Below are 14,760 nucleotides of genomic sequence, written 5' to 3'. Positions count from 1 at the left end.
GACCTTCACGTTCCCAGATATTCCTCTCTCTACAGCACAACTGCACTGGCTGGTCATGCTGTTAGATCATATTGCAAATTCATGTCTAGTTTGACCCTGAGGTCTCCTTCAGCATTGCTGCTTTCTAGGATTCTCCCTCCCTTTGAATGTCTGTGTTTCAAATTACATTTCCCTGGGTGTACTGGGTTACATTTTCCCATGAATGTCACTGTTATTTTCCAGCACTATATTTTTAATCACTCTACTTCCACTTTTATTGCCTCTGTTTTCATTGATGCTTCCAGCTCCTTCAGATACATGGGAATAAGGACTCTGAAAGTAGGGCTGTAGTACTATATGTGACTTCTTCCTTTGTTATTAAAATTGTCCAGCACCTTTCTCTCCCTCTGCTTTATTGAATATGTTCAAGAAAACACAGGAAATATCCTCTACATGACACAACAGTCAGTTTGCCCATTTTCCAGACACCATTAGTATCAGTTTAGCATATTGCAATTTTAAAGTCAGTTTTTAACCAATCAGTTGGGCCAATTTGAAAGTATTTGAAGAAAGAGATCTCAGAAGACAATGCGTCAAGACTTCAGTGAATTTTATATACTGAAACCAGCCTTATTTTCTTAGACTACTGATTTTGGCATATTCTCTAAAGGCAATCTCTTGTACGATGAGTCATCTGGTTTCCACACATCCCCAACTCAGAGGTGATGTCTCCTGAGGCTCAGAGCCTGATGCAGCAATCAGTTGCAGAGATAACAACCAACTGAACTGGACCAGAACTGGATGCGGGTTTTGGCAGAGTAAAAGTCTGGATTGCTGTTGGCTTTGATGGCAGTTGCCTTGACTGCAACTAATTTGTCATTAGTCTTTCTCCCACAGTTTTCATTACAAATCTGATTTCATTTAATATTTATATTTCAGTAACAGCCCATTGTCCAAGTCAAGTAAACTATGTTTCTTTTATGCTGACAAGACAATCCTGAAATGTTTGTAAGCCTTTGGGTTTTTTTCTGACTACTCAGAAGAGGATCTCAGGCTACTTCTCCCTCATCTTTTAAAGGATCAAAATGTTGTGCTACTGAAACTCATGGTCATGGTAGAATGATTTCCCAGTTACTCCTAATAAAGGAATTCAGAAGAGTTGTAATATTGTATTCTTAAAACAGACTATTAAGGCAGCTTTACAGGACAAAACAATAGGGTGGGGAAACCTAAGGTGTATTTAACACACACCGTAATAAGTATTAGAAAGTTCTACCAGTGTTATACAAGTAGTACTAAAGGGAGGGATAAGACTTCAGCTACATTTTCTGTGTGCCAGGATAGCTGCAGCAGCTCACACCACCCATTCCATCATCCCCAGTACTTAGTTAGGTTTTGAATTTGTTGTTTGTGTACGGTCACTAAACCAAACACATGCACCCAGCGCAAGCTTCCTATGAAGTTTCCAGGGCTCTTGAGAGAAATAAATTTACATGGAAAACAGGCTCAGATAATGCATTGATTCCAGTGCTTCAAGGTGCTTTCAGATTTTATCCCAACTGTTCCCAGTCCTTTAATTTGAACTAGTTGAACTGCTCCTTGCTAAATTTTTTTCAGTGAAATGTTTCCCTAAAAAATTCAGCATGACAGAAAGTAAATTAAAAAGGGATTTAAAAAAAGAAAAAAAAACCAAAACCAAAACCCAAACCCATTCATTTCTCAACAGCAGATTTTGTGCACCGAACTCCCACCATAAAAATCTTTTAAAAAGCCCCTCTCTCATTAGGTGGGTCCCAGAATATCTCATGGTGACCCCTTGCCCATGGCACTGTTCAGCCTGGTCCCATTTTAAGGACCACTCCCTTCGAAACCCCATGGCTGGTGATGCCATGCTGCCACGCTCTTGCTGCCCTACCCAAGTTTTGCCAACACCCAGCAGAGAGAAACCACTTCAGTGTTCAGGTTTTCCTTGGTGTTGAACATAACATGGAAAACCAGCAGTATAATTGGAGCATAAGCGGCTTTATTCATCAATGTATGATCATTTGTAGTCAGCTTCAAATCTTGCTGTGCCAAAACATACGGGCATCAGAGGCCACTGGTTCTGATTTTCTGAGTTTCCCAGGAAAGGAGAACACACCCCATGATCCCATTCCCAGAGGCTAGGTTTTATTCTCATTTGTTCTAAAACCAGGAATATCAATAAAGTGGCACCAGTCCGACTGTGCTTAGAATCAAATCTCTAACCTTGTACTTTAAGATAGCTCCCACCGTTGAAATAATGCAGCGGTAACATCAGGTTAAATCCTGCCTCTCTCAGTTTTGCCAGTGTATGTTCCATCACCTTCAGTGGGACCAGGGATCCACCCAGAATATTTTGCTTTCTTTGAGGGAAGAATTTGCATTCACCCTTATGGATGAAAGTAAAGTGACTTGCTGGAAGTACTGGCTGTGCCGAGTGCGGAAACACCAACAAGAAACAACTGGCTGCATTAATCCTCACTGTTGGTTTTTGATGTAAAAGTTGCAGATAGTTTTTTCCTCTGACTTTATATCTCATCTTTGCAACAACCTAAACATGCTTTAAACATAATCTGTGTGCAGAACAGGGTTATAACATAAAATATCACAAATCCAAATCCCTACACTGAGGGACCAGGGACTGAGGGAGAGAAACTTCTAAATGCTTCTTGTCAGTCTAGAAACTGCACCACTGCTAAACCTGCTCATTTCAGAGATTTATTTTGCTAGAAAGGATTTTAGTCTTCACATATGAGTTTCTCAAAGGAGGGAAAATCTTCCAAGTGCAGAGTCTGCAGCAGTGGTGAATCAACTATTGTAATATGCTGCCTTTTAAAATACTTCAGGGTAGTCAGGCATTAGGAAGGCTCCTATTTTGTGTGAACTGATCAAATACAGATGTTGCCAAAGGGTTGACCTTATTGACCGTGACTTAACTAGAGATTGAATGGCAGACAGACGGTCAGTAGTAGGGTGAAACCATGTTTTGGCGGTAGGGTGTAAATGTATATACAGTTTACAGGATGTGAATGACACCGAGCAAACATCTGTTCTATTGATAAATACTTGTTTTACTTCCAAAAATTTTTATCCCAAGGAAACACAGTTAAAAATAAATACTGCCCAATATCGTTAGGTGTTTTGTGTGCATGTCATGGTCCTGGAAAACTTGAAATACAAAAATATTAAAAATGATACTAACTTTTCTCTCTTTCTGCAATATCAGATTTCATATAAAACTCATCAGCTGAGCAGAGTATTAGTCTTGATCAACGGCAGGGGATCAAATGTTAATAAATCAGAAACAGATACCTCCACTTGAGCAGAAATAGATCACCAACCTGAAAAATAGGGCAAATTATTCTACAACTTTTATATGCATATGCCTGGAGAAAATGAAAGCTTTTCATAAGATTCCTTGAAAGCTGAAACAAAGGGCAAGCATAGACAAAAAGTAACATAATGAGGTAATGAACATAGAACATGAAATGAAAGGGTCCTAGAACACCTTAATTTTCTTTGGGATTGATAGGGTAAAAGAAGATTCAATGAAAAGACTTTATTTAATACAACACTGATATATTCCTGTGGCATATCAGCTCTGTCCTACTGCTATTTGGTCCTCAGGTGAAGGTAATGAAGTAACAGGCTAGGCCTGTTTAAATGTGTCATTACCTTTTCTCAAGGGCTAAATAACAGCATCACAGTTCCAACAAAACATATATATTAAGTCTGAAGTGCTCAGGGAGACACAGTGCTCTTGATAGCGTGAAAGCTCATAAAGGCACAACTACTAGCTTTAACTTCACCATTTTTAGGGCATGATACCTAACTACACTAGTTCAAAGTTCCTTACATTCATTTCAGACAAGGACCCTTGGAGTGTGGTCTTCTCTTTAAATTGAAACTATTTGCTCCTGTGCATAGCCTACTAAATTTAATTAGAAAACCCTGGTAGACCAGCAGGACAAAATTTCCCTTCCTTCCTATTTTCTCATTCCACAATCTATCACCTAGAGTAATTAGGACCAGCGAGGGATCATCTTCACTGGATTAACCTTAACTAAATTGTATGCATTCAACATGTGCTCTTTTGATTAACTTGAGCCTGGGCTGCTGCCTGTGGTACACCCACCTTGTAATTCTACACACTTAATTAATTTCAGATGAATGGCAAAAAGGATAAGTTGAATTCTCCAATTAATAAACAGATATTAGTTAATGTAGTTTAGCTTAACTTTTCATTTTCTTCCTGTGCAGGGATAGGAAAAACAGAAAATAAGAGAGAGGGGGAAGTGAGCAAGCTTTGCCAATAAGCTTGTAACGACTTTTCAGGGCCTGATCCTGCAGCAGTCTAAGCAGATAATTTCCCCCCTGACAAGGAGAGGAATTTTGGCCAACGAATCAGTCTCTACATTTAAAGTATAAAATGCAATAGGCAGGAACAGGATTTTTTTTTTCTTTCAAAATGATAAATAAGCATTATTTAAAACCTCCTCACCTTAACTCAGTTTTCCATATGGTTTCACTCATGCGTGGGTTTTCCTCGTTAATAAAAAAAAAAAATGTCCCTGGCTATGGGCCCAATCCTCCAGGCCTTAGTCCCACAAGCATATTTTTCTCTTCTCTACTGTCATGGGGAGCTGCCTAACAGTCTTGTCTTGCATGCGTTTGCCCAGATAAGTATCTTTGCTTTTGAATCTAGCCCTAGTGAATTCAATAGTATTTATCAGAGGAGTTGAATTACTCATGTAGAAAAATATTTGCAGGAATATGTCCTAAAAATATTACTGGAAACACAAAGAAACATCCAAAGAAAAACAGGAGGAAAATACTGCTCTCTAATTCTTTTTGACCAGAATTAACTCAGACTCTGATTATGAAGCAGGGCTCTTCCTTTCCTCTGAGCAAATTGCAGTGAATACTGAGTTTCTCACTTTTAATGTGTAGCTCTGCTGAAGTTTTTTTTCTGACATTGGTAAATGTGTGGTTTCAGTAAAATTGATAGGATTAAGGTTAAATCTGCATTTAAGTATTTTGCTGAAATGGAGATAGGCTGTTTGGCATCTTTCAGGATTGAGTATTGAGTGAGAGCAAAATCAAATTCACAGAAAACAAGATCGTTTCAGTCAGATGTGTTTTTTAATTTAATTTTGTCTCTGTAAAATCATCCACTGTTTTTCCTCTACAGAAATCAATATCTAATAAATGCTGCCAGAAACATATTAGATACATAATTCTATTGATGGTATCTCTAAGGTAGCTATCAACACTTTTGTCTGTGCACTGTTTATGTTAACTGCCAGTACCTGATTTCTCTACTAATAAGAATAGCAACAAATAGCTGTAGGCAATAAGATGGCCTAGTAAGAATTTTTTTCCTAATTACTCTTTGATGACTTCATCAAACCATCAAATGGTATTTTGTTATACACAAACATTTATCATAAATTAGATTTGTCTACTATTAAGAGATTGTGAATTATTTGCTGCTGATTTGATTGATAGTCTTTCAAAAATTATAGGGAAATTTGTTGGGTAAAAGCATTAGATGAAATTTTCAAAACATCTAAATATTTAATGAGCCTTTGCCTCTCTGCAAAAGGTACTTTGACATCCTAATCAGTTTGGTATTACCCCCCAAGTCATGTGGATACCTGTGAAGATTTTACCTCCCACCTGTAATTCTTTAAAAAAAATCAGGCAAAAGAGTTTGCATAGTAAAATCCCTTATGAGAAGGGAGGCAGTAATGATAGATCGTCTTTAAGTAAAATTGTCAGCATTTTGGGCCATTTGAAAACCACAGAACGCAAATGCATGCAATTCTTGCCAAATTTCCACTGTATTTCCTTTGATTATATTCATTTCAAGCAAACAATATAATAAGCTTATATTTTAGGGGTCTGTTTACAAATGTCTAGAAAGATGCAAAGAATACTTGTGATACAGAAAAAACCAACAGAGGGTACAGAAAATAAAGGTTTGCTTAATATTGACTTACCTTGTACCCAGGCAATATGTGAGATCTTATGGGCGAATACATTGTTTTTATTAGTGTCAAGCACTTGATTTAAAGTAAGACCTTGTCACCTTACTGAGAGGTATTTTTCCTGGGGTATATGCACATATCTATTTATCTGTTGAGTGGGAGTATGTATATACACACACCTAGCAGTAGGCCTGGTTAGTGTCGGCTTGACCGAGAGAGGATGTTAGTAATTACTATTTCTCTAAACACTACTTTAGCGTAGTTTAGTATATCAGCTGGCTTCTGCTGCCAGAGGACCCGTGCTGCCTACTGGAAGTGGCTGCAAAGCCAAAAGCCACAATAAGGGCCATTTCCATCCCTGTGGTGCTCGGTGAAGTATTGCTGTTAATTCAAGAGAAAGGGATTTTGCTTGACTATTTTTTGGGGTGCCCGCAGGTGGTGGGGAGCATCTTTGGGCAGTGCTGGGTGAGGAAGCCCAGGGCTGGTGCAGGACACAGGCAGCAGCTGCTGGGCTGGTATGTCCCAGCTGAGAGAGAGAAACAGAGCTGTACCCACACTGCTGATGACTGCTGAGCCAGAACTGTTGGCCACGGAGGAGAAATTAAGCTTTGGCTGATGCTGAAAATAGCAGCAATGGCACTTCTGCAGGAGCTGGAACTGTCCCTCCACCTGCACAGGAATGCTTTTGAAATGGGCTTTCTCTGGTCCCTTGTTTCTTCCTTGTGAATTTGTTTTCAAGGGATCACGCTGAAACAACAAAAGCAAGCTGAGAGCTGTTAATCTAGCGACTGATGTTGCAGACCCTTACACCATTATTTTTCCTTTTCAGAGGCAACATTTACACTGTTTTATAAATAGACTGAGTAAGGTTCTCTTGTATTAACACTAAGACAAAAAACAGCCTGCATGCGTTAGTGGTAGAATGAGTCCATATTAAGAGTAGCTTCTGGTCTTTCATTTTATGAGCCCAGTAAATCAAAAGCATTAAGTAAAAATATGGCATTGCTGTTTCATGCAGTTTCTGCAACACAGAAGTTTTCACGTGCAAGAATAACTGAGAAAAACCCCAAACAATTAAAGTGTATCTTCCCCTCACACCATTTATTATTTTATGGTTTGGTCACTTTTTAATCTCTTTTGTAGCTTTGAGGAGTTCCTTGAAGTAAGAGTTTGTGGTTTTTTTTTTGTGGTGTTTTTTTTTTTTTGTGGTCTTTATAGTACCTTTTCCATGAAAAGAAAAAACTTGCCTGCTGATATACTTCACACCACACACCCTTCGCATTTTCTCTCTATGTGTTAATTTTCTAAAACGGTTCTTAAACTCTTTACATGCTTGAGAGCTTTCCATAGTATATCACCAGCTGGAATGTTATAGACATTTAATTTTTACCTTGAAGTATTCTTACATCAAATCATTAATCTCTATTGTTCAGTTTTGACTACAGTGTTATTAAACAGTCTATTAAGTAAAAAGAACTGTAGAGAATGTATAAAAAGGCACAGTATTATTCTGATGACAGCTTCCTGGTGGTCCATCATATATAAAACTAGCTATTAGGAATATGTTTTAAACTGGCACCATAACACATATTTCATAGTTGTTAAATTTAATTGTATAAATAGTTTCTGACGGTATTTGGACTGTTTTAAAAAACTGAATGTGTAATAAACCACCTCATGAAAAAAATTCATGGAACATCCTCAGCTACCACAACAAGGACACAACCTCCAGTTTTTGTCAATAGTATCTACAGCAATTAGCTCTGATATTGAGCAAAATTAGAACTTGATCCTTCCAGCATGTATACAAATTAATAGTCCCATAGGGACCAATCAATATCCTCTGTAGTCATGGAAATATTCACATGCATGTGGTCAATCATAAGTATGTGTTTTTTCAGGAAAGGGGTGTATTTCTAACCGCAAGTCATTTTTAGGGTTCAGTCCTGCTTTCTCTAAGTTTTGCCAAAACAACCCATGTTAGTAGGAGTTGGCTTCTGGGCAAATGCAAAATAAATTCTGAAAAAAAGTAAACATATTTTTCCTTTTAGTGCAGTGACTGCTCTTAATATTAAACCCTATACTTGACATGAATAACCACCCAGCAGGGTGATCAGAATACAGGATAATTCCGGCATTAAGTGATTTTTTCTGCAGTCTAAATGGTGCTTTCAATATTGACACGCACTACACATACTTCCAGTTATTTTCTTAAAAGTTAATGTAATGCCTTGGTTCAGTATTCTTGCATTGGGCAAGAGCTAGTGAAATGCAGTGCTTTTTACATCAGACTGTTTCTAAGCTGTAATGTAATTGGTACTATTTATTGAATGACTTCCACCAAAGGTAGAAGAAAGATAAAGCTGCTGCTTTCAATTATGCAATCAAGAACGTAAAAAAGCAAAGCTGTAGATCTGGGATGGAAATCATTATATCTGATACACCATGTCAAACAACAATAGTGTTTGTGCTAGTCACATTTTAGAAGACTGCTATCGTAGTTGATTTTACTACAAAATGGAAAACAATGAACAAAAAAGTTTGCTGACCTATCCTGAACCGTACTGTTTAATCAGCTCAGTTCTAAATCGTTGTTGGCTTAGACAGTAATCCAATATGCTAGTTCCAACAGATTCTCTGCCATCACTGTTTGAGAAATCAATATTGAAGCTAAATCAGACTCCTACCAAGAGCTCTGCAGTAATGACAACCTAATAATGACTCAGCTATCAAATATTGTGGCTTGCTTTAAATTAATCTATTGCATTCATAGTTATATAGATCAAAGCTACAGCTTTTGGGCCAAAGACTTTTAAGAGACTCCCACCTAGCAGATGTTTCAGTTCTCAGTGGTCATTAGAGACTGAGATCTTCCAGCTCTGGGTGTCATTGAGGACTGAGCACTATGAAAATATGCCTTGGTCATATGAGAACCTTTGAGATCCATTCCCCATAGCAAAAGGAGAGGACTGTGTCCTCCCTGGCATGCCTGAGAAATAATGGCAGTCCTATTTACAAACCAACCCCTGTGTCAATATGCCACTGCTCCCCACTTACCCTGGGGGACTTCCCTCCCTGGCCCTGCCCTCCTCCAGAGGGGATCCCCATCCCACCTACCTACCCCAGAGGGAATTCCTGCCCCTGCTTTCCCCACGTGGGTCAGCCTGTGCCATTGCCAGTTCCAGAGCAGCAGGCATTCCTGCCTCCCCTGCACTCGAAGGGGCACGTGTACAAGTACCATGAATAGTCAGTGTGATGTGAGCTCCATATCCCTTGCAAATGTCACCAGTAATCTCCAAATCAGGGAAACGCAGAGAGGTGACTACAAAGCCAGCAAGGAACAAACTGGTGTTTAAATATCAGTAGGAAGCATGCTGTATGGTTGCTCATGGAAACTGGCAACTAGTGAATTAATCAACATGAATCCATTAAGCAAGAAGTAGGAGAGAACTAGAAAAGGTTTATCTCTCTCGTTGCTTCTCCTTGAATGACTTGTGAGACAGAGTAAGTCTATTTGTCTGTTATCCTAATTAGACCCTCCAATCTTATAAAAAATACTACCTCTGAGAGAGAAAATAATGTGTATAAAATAAAACCATGCATTTTGCTCCTGTACAGATTACCACCAAAGTGGTTAAACCTTTGTCAAGTCATTAACAACATTCATACAAGATTAAGTTTATAAGATCTTAATTATTGAAGATACCAGAATATCATGCGCTTTCATTTAGCTATTTTAGCAAATGTATGACTGCAGTATCTCAACATAATGATTTTATTTGGTATTCTTATTTTCCAGAAGTTTTTGCCTTTTTTTTTCCTTTTCATGACCATTTCCTATAAACAGATATATTATAAGTAACATACTTACACTTCAGGAATGTCTTCATTTTTATCCTGGCATTCACATCTGTCCTTGTTTAATGCTCTGCTGGTGGTCTGGCTCCATGGTATGCCCACTGCAATGTTCATCTTAAACAATATTTACATTGATTAGGACCTCTGTACTAGAGGCACTTATTAGAAAATGAACACAATATCCTGGGATAACAGCAAACATCTAACTGTTTTCTTTCTGAACCTCTATTAATATATTGTTTAAGTGTATAAACAACTGACTGTCAAAATGGGAAGGTGACGGAGAAGAACACTGTGTATCAGCGGTTCATACTGAATACATATATATTAACGTATAATGTAAAACTGTGCAAAACATACTGTTGATACACATGCAAGGCTGGGCACAGTGGCATATTTTTATTCAGATTATAGTAGTATCTGTTGCAATTCTGAACACTTTCTTTTATGCATATGCAGAGTAAAATTCTGTCCAGCCACTAAAATCTTATAAGCTCAATAAATGAAACATAAAATTGGAGTAGGTAAGCATATTTGTACAAACAAAACTATGGCAGGATTAAATATTTTGCCTACATCACAGAATATTTTTGTGGCAAACCCAAAACTGAACCCCTACTCTGTGATGGCAAGGATTAGCCATTAACATCACCCACTCAAAAAAAAAAAAGCACTGATTACAAATTCAGATTAGTCATATGAACAAAATTATGCCTGTGCTATTGCTTTGCTTGACATGGGCAGCGTGCATTAGCACTGAGTAATTTATATCTGACATAAGTAGCCATAGAGGAGAGTGTACAGTGTGACGGTCATTTTCCCCACGTCTGGCCAATAAAAATGATCCGTCAGTGTTAATAATTTCTTAAGCCACTAGACCCTGCCTGCCTGCAACCCAATTGTCTTCTGTGCATTAGCAACATGGGTTTCTCAATTTGTTCACTTACCTTAAGACAATGAGGATGAGGCCAAGTCCCGAATAAGGAAGGTGGTTTGAAATGTTTGCTTAAGTTATAGGTCAAACCCCATGCTAGATTACTTCATTATTTTTAACTTGTCTTTCATAAACGTGAGGGCTATAGATTGTATTGACTCCAGTAGTTTGTTACTATGAGTGAGGTAAATATCCTTCCCTAGTGAAGATGTATCAGTGATAGTCTGCTGTTTTGGGCAGGGACACACTGCAGAGAACATCTGTGAAGATACATGTCCCTCCCTTTGCTCTGACAGCTCCTTAATATTCAAGATAGATTGCACTTACTCTTTTTTTCTACAGTGGTTAGGAGCTGGACTTAATTCCATAAGGCAATTTTGAGGATGAGAAAAGTCTGAAGCATGTAGTCTCCATGGGATGGCTGAGTCCAAACTGGGTACTGCATTTTGTTCTGGATGTGAAGAGGTCAGTAGAAGTCCAAAGGGCTTTTCTGATTGTGTGGGCCTGAGCTACTAACTTTGGAAATATTCCAGCTGAGCGGTGCTATGGAAAGTCATGACAAAGCCCTGGTGAAAGTGGGCTAAGAAGAGCCAGAGGGTATCTTGGGCAAATTGCTTCAAACAGTTTCAGAATGGGACCCCAGACCTTCAACTGGGATGGTATTTGTCTGGGGTCCCTAGAGAACAGGGAGCACAGAGGCAGTAAGGGGCAATAGCACAGATAAAGAGGTCACTTGAGCCTGAACAACTGCTTTTTTCTTCTCTCCCAAAATCAAGTTTCTTCATATCTTCCAAGAGAAAAGTTTAAAAATAAATAAAAACCTTTGATTCTTTTTAGTAAGTCCATATCTGCCAGGAAGGAAGGGTGCTCACTGTAATGGTAAATACATTTTTTGTGAGCCTTGTTTGGATGTTCAGGAACACTTGGAGCACAAGCAGAGGAACAGGATGCAAGGAGTCAGGGAGAAGGGATGGCAAATGAGAGGGAGTTGTGAAGCTTGGTTTTCATCAGCGGGTTTTCTCTCCTCTAGCATCAGCTGCTTCTGTCTCCAGTTGCATCCTCCAAGCAGCAAGAGAGCTGGAGGAGAGCACGACAAGGTTCGTACATGTCTTATTGATGTTCCGTGTTGCTAAGGGGCTTCGTGCCCATCCTGAAGGAGGCAGCTGTGAGAAGAGACACCTCTCTGGGACTTCACAGGCAGGAACTGTGTAGGATCCGAGAGGAGTGGCTGAAGCTAAGTGTGAGCCCCTCACTCCAACCATAGCTAAAGGGCAGCAAGTGTCCTCAGTGAGCCATGCCACAGACATCAAAGAGCTCCAATAACATTAAGATGGACATAGAGTAAAAAGAAGTAAATCCATCAGTGCAATTTGGGAATAATTTTCAATAAATGCTGGTGATATCTAAAAGCGTTAGCAAAGGCAGTCTTCTATGACCTTCTTCTGGCTCGGAATAGCAGTTTGTGTCTGGCTATGAAACGTTGCTGGTGGAGATGCTGTTCCACAAGCTTTTACTCCCTTTAAGAGAGAGGTTCTCTTTACAGCTTTCTCCTTGGCTCAGAAGGAGAGGGTTTGAGGTGACCAGAAAAGATGTTTTGGTTACTCTTAGCTGAGAATCGTGACAGTAGAAAAGACAAAGTCCTTTCTTATGACAGCTTACAAATTTGGGGCTTTTATACATACAATCTATGTGCATATGTGTATATGCCTGTTCAAGTCTGCACAAAATCTTGTCAATATATAAGTATCTTTGCAAAAGTCTTGTGCTGATTTATTAGCTGAGAAGTAACATGCATTCCTCTGCTTTTTAATAAAAAATTGTCAATGATGATGGAAAGTGAGATAGTTCATTTTCATAACAGGAAGAAAAAAAAATCCTGAAAAAATATCCTAAGTGAAAAGGTCCCCTTTCGAATTAAATGGTGTTCTAGTATTTTTTAAAACAGCCCCTTCTAAATCTCTGAATCCTGTACTTAGCACCTGAAGGTTCCCAAAAACTTGGGAATGGGAAAAAGCAGTCATTAAATGCCGTGAACCAAAAGAGATTTTACATGTACAAAATGTCACTTTATTGCAGCATATGAGTAAGAAAATATCTGTCTGAAAAAGTGATTGATTCTGACATATATGAAGTAGGTATAAGCAAATAAGAAGTGATCCCTCTGAATCTTGGTTTGCAGCACTGGTTAAATATGTAAAATAATGCAAGATATACATTTAAAATGCAATCCAAATCAAATAAGGTTGTGTTCAATATGTCTCAGAAATATGAGATCTACTGCCACTTTTTTGTGTCCCAGAAGTTCTCCAGGACTGTTTTATGAACTCTTACTAGTTTATTTTTTAATATTAAAAGATGGAAAACTGCCTCTTCTGTTTCACTGTTCTCTACCAGTGAATCATAGGTCCCTTGCTACTCTGAGAGGAAAGTTGTTTTAGTAATTCTGGAAATAAACCTACTGCTGAGTCAGCATCACAGCTGAAAATGACAAGTTTCATATTAAGAAACACATTAGAAATAGTAAGTAATGGTGTATCTCTTAGCCTCCCCTGTTAAAATTAGCTGGTGTGTCAGGAGCTGATTTAGCAAGTGCCATATATACTGGACGTGCAAAATATGTCTTGTATATTGTCAGCATGAAAAATCAGGTTAATTTAATAAGAAAGAGAATAAAAGAGTTCAAGCTAAAATACAGAGTTGTGATGGAAGCAGGACTAAATATTTTGCTCACAATGGTACTCCTCTACCAAATGTTTACATGTAACCCTAAAGCAGATCAATATGAAGAGATTTTTGTTTTTAGTTTTCTTTGCTATGTGATTTTCAAATAAGCAGTTTTAATAGCATTTCTAAACCAGTGCATACTTACAGATAAACCAGTGGGATTTTGTTACTCTGTTTATCTGGAATTTTACCATTTACGTAGAAAATAATTGGAAACAAAAAAATTCTCAGCAATCAATCTTTTCTTTCTGATTTGCTAAACATGTCCATATGTAGTTATTGCATGTATTTGGAAGATTGGTAGCAGTTTTAGAGGAGAAATATGCTACAATTCCAAATTCAGGTAGTCATTTGGCAGTCATAGGGGGAAGCCTTTGTATTTCTTTTTGTAAAGGGAGCTCAGTAATTTACTGCTACTTATACCTTAATATTGAACAATATTTTTCTAGCATATTTTTCAGTCTGCTAGAGAAATATGGTCGATATTTCAAACAGTACCCAGTACCTTGTTGTGGAGGAGAAAGCTGCTCTGTCCTTCCCCTTTCCACCTCTGGGCCTGATTCTGCTCCACCAATTGTCCGCAGTTCACCTCCACAGCTGCTGCTGCAACATCACCCCTTTATGTGCTCAGAAATCTGAAAGAATTTTTGCCAGTGACTTGTCTTCAGAAGATCCAAAATCCAGTGAAATATGAGTCTTAAGACTGATTTCAATTTAATTTGAACCAGAGTCATCTCAGAAAGAAAAAAAGCAGTCTCCAAGAGGCAGAATCTCTTAAAATATTGCAGTTCTTTGATTATGATTTGGGTTTCTAGCCCAGGGAAACGCTCCATACTTGCATGAAGTCCCTCCTGACCGTACAGAAGCTATTCACTGAAGTCTTTCACTGTCTCTTTTCTGCCTTTAAATACCTCACTGAAAACTGGACCCAAAGCTTACTGAAGCCTTCTACAAATACATATTTCCCACCAGTAATAACACGATACTAAATATTGTAATGACTCTACATTAAAAGTGTGACTGTGACACCACATGTTTAAAGCTACAAAATTTTCGCAGAGGAGGAGAAACTATTAGTACTAAAACAATGTGCTTGTTAAATAATTTTACACAGGAGTATCAAGAATCATAGTTTTATAAACCTTAACACTAATATTCCCTGGGACTCGTTACTAGCAAGTGTCACTAGGAAAGGTAATGAACAAACTTACTGTAAAACTTCTGAGTCCTTTTTCTTTTCTTCCCCTCTCCCAC

General features: G+C 38.3%; 1 long non-coding RNA gene across 1 annotated transcript; it reads right to left on the bottom strand.

Moving 5' to 3' along the window:
* Positions 1 to 5,160: 5,160 nt before the first annotated feature.
* Positions 5,161 to 14,121, bottom strand: LOC135312821 (uncharacterized). The gene is made up of 3 exons (XR_010372439.1): positions 14,012 to 14,121; positions 9,862 to 9,962; positions 5,161 to 6,737 (listed from the first exon to the last, which is right to left on the bottom strand). It is a non-coding gene; the product is annotated as an uncharacterized LOC135312821 (long non-coding RNA).
* Between the last annotated feature and the right edge of the window lie 639 nt (positions 14,122 to 14,760).

The sequence above is a fragment of the Phalacrocorax carbo genome, chromosome 3, assembly GCF_963921805.1.
Source record: "Phalacrocorax carbo chromosome 3, bPhaCar2.1, whole genome shotgun sequence".
Lineage (NCBI taxonomy): Eukaryota > Metazoa > Chordata > Aves > Suliformes > Phalacrocoracidae > Phalacrocorax > Phalacrocorax carbo.
This window is presented reverse-complemented; position numbering and strand designations above follow the sequence as displayed.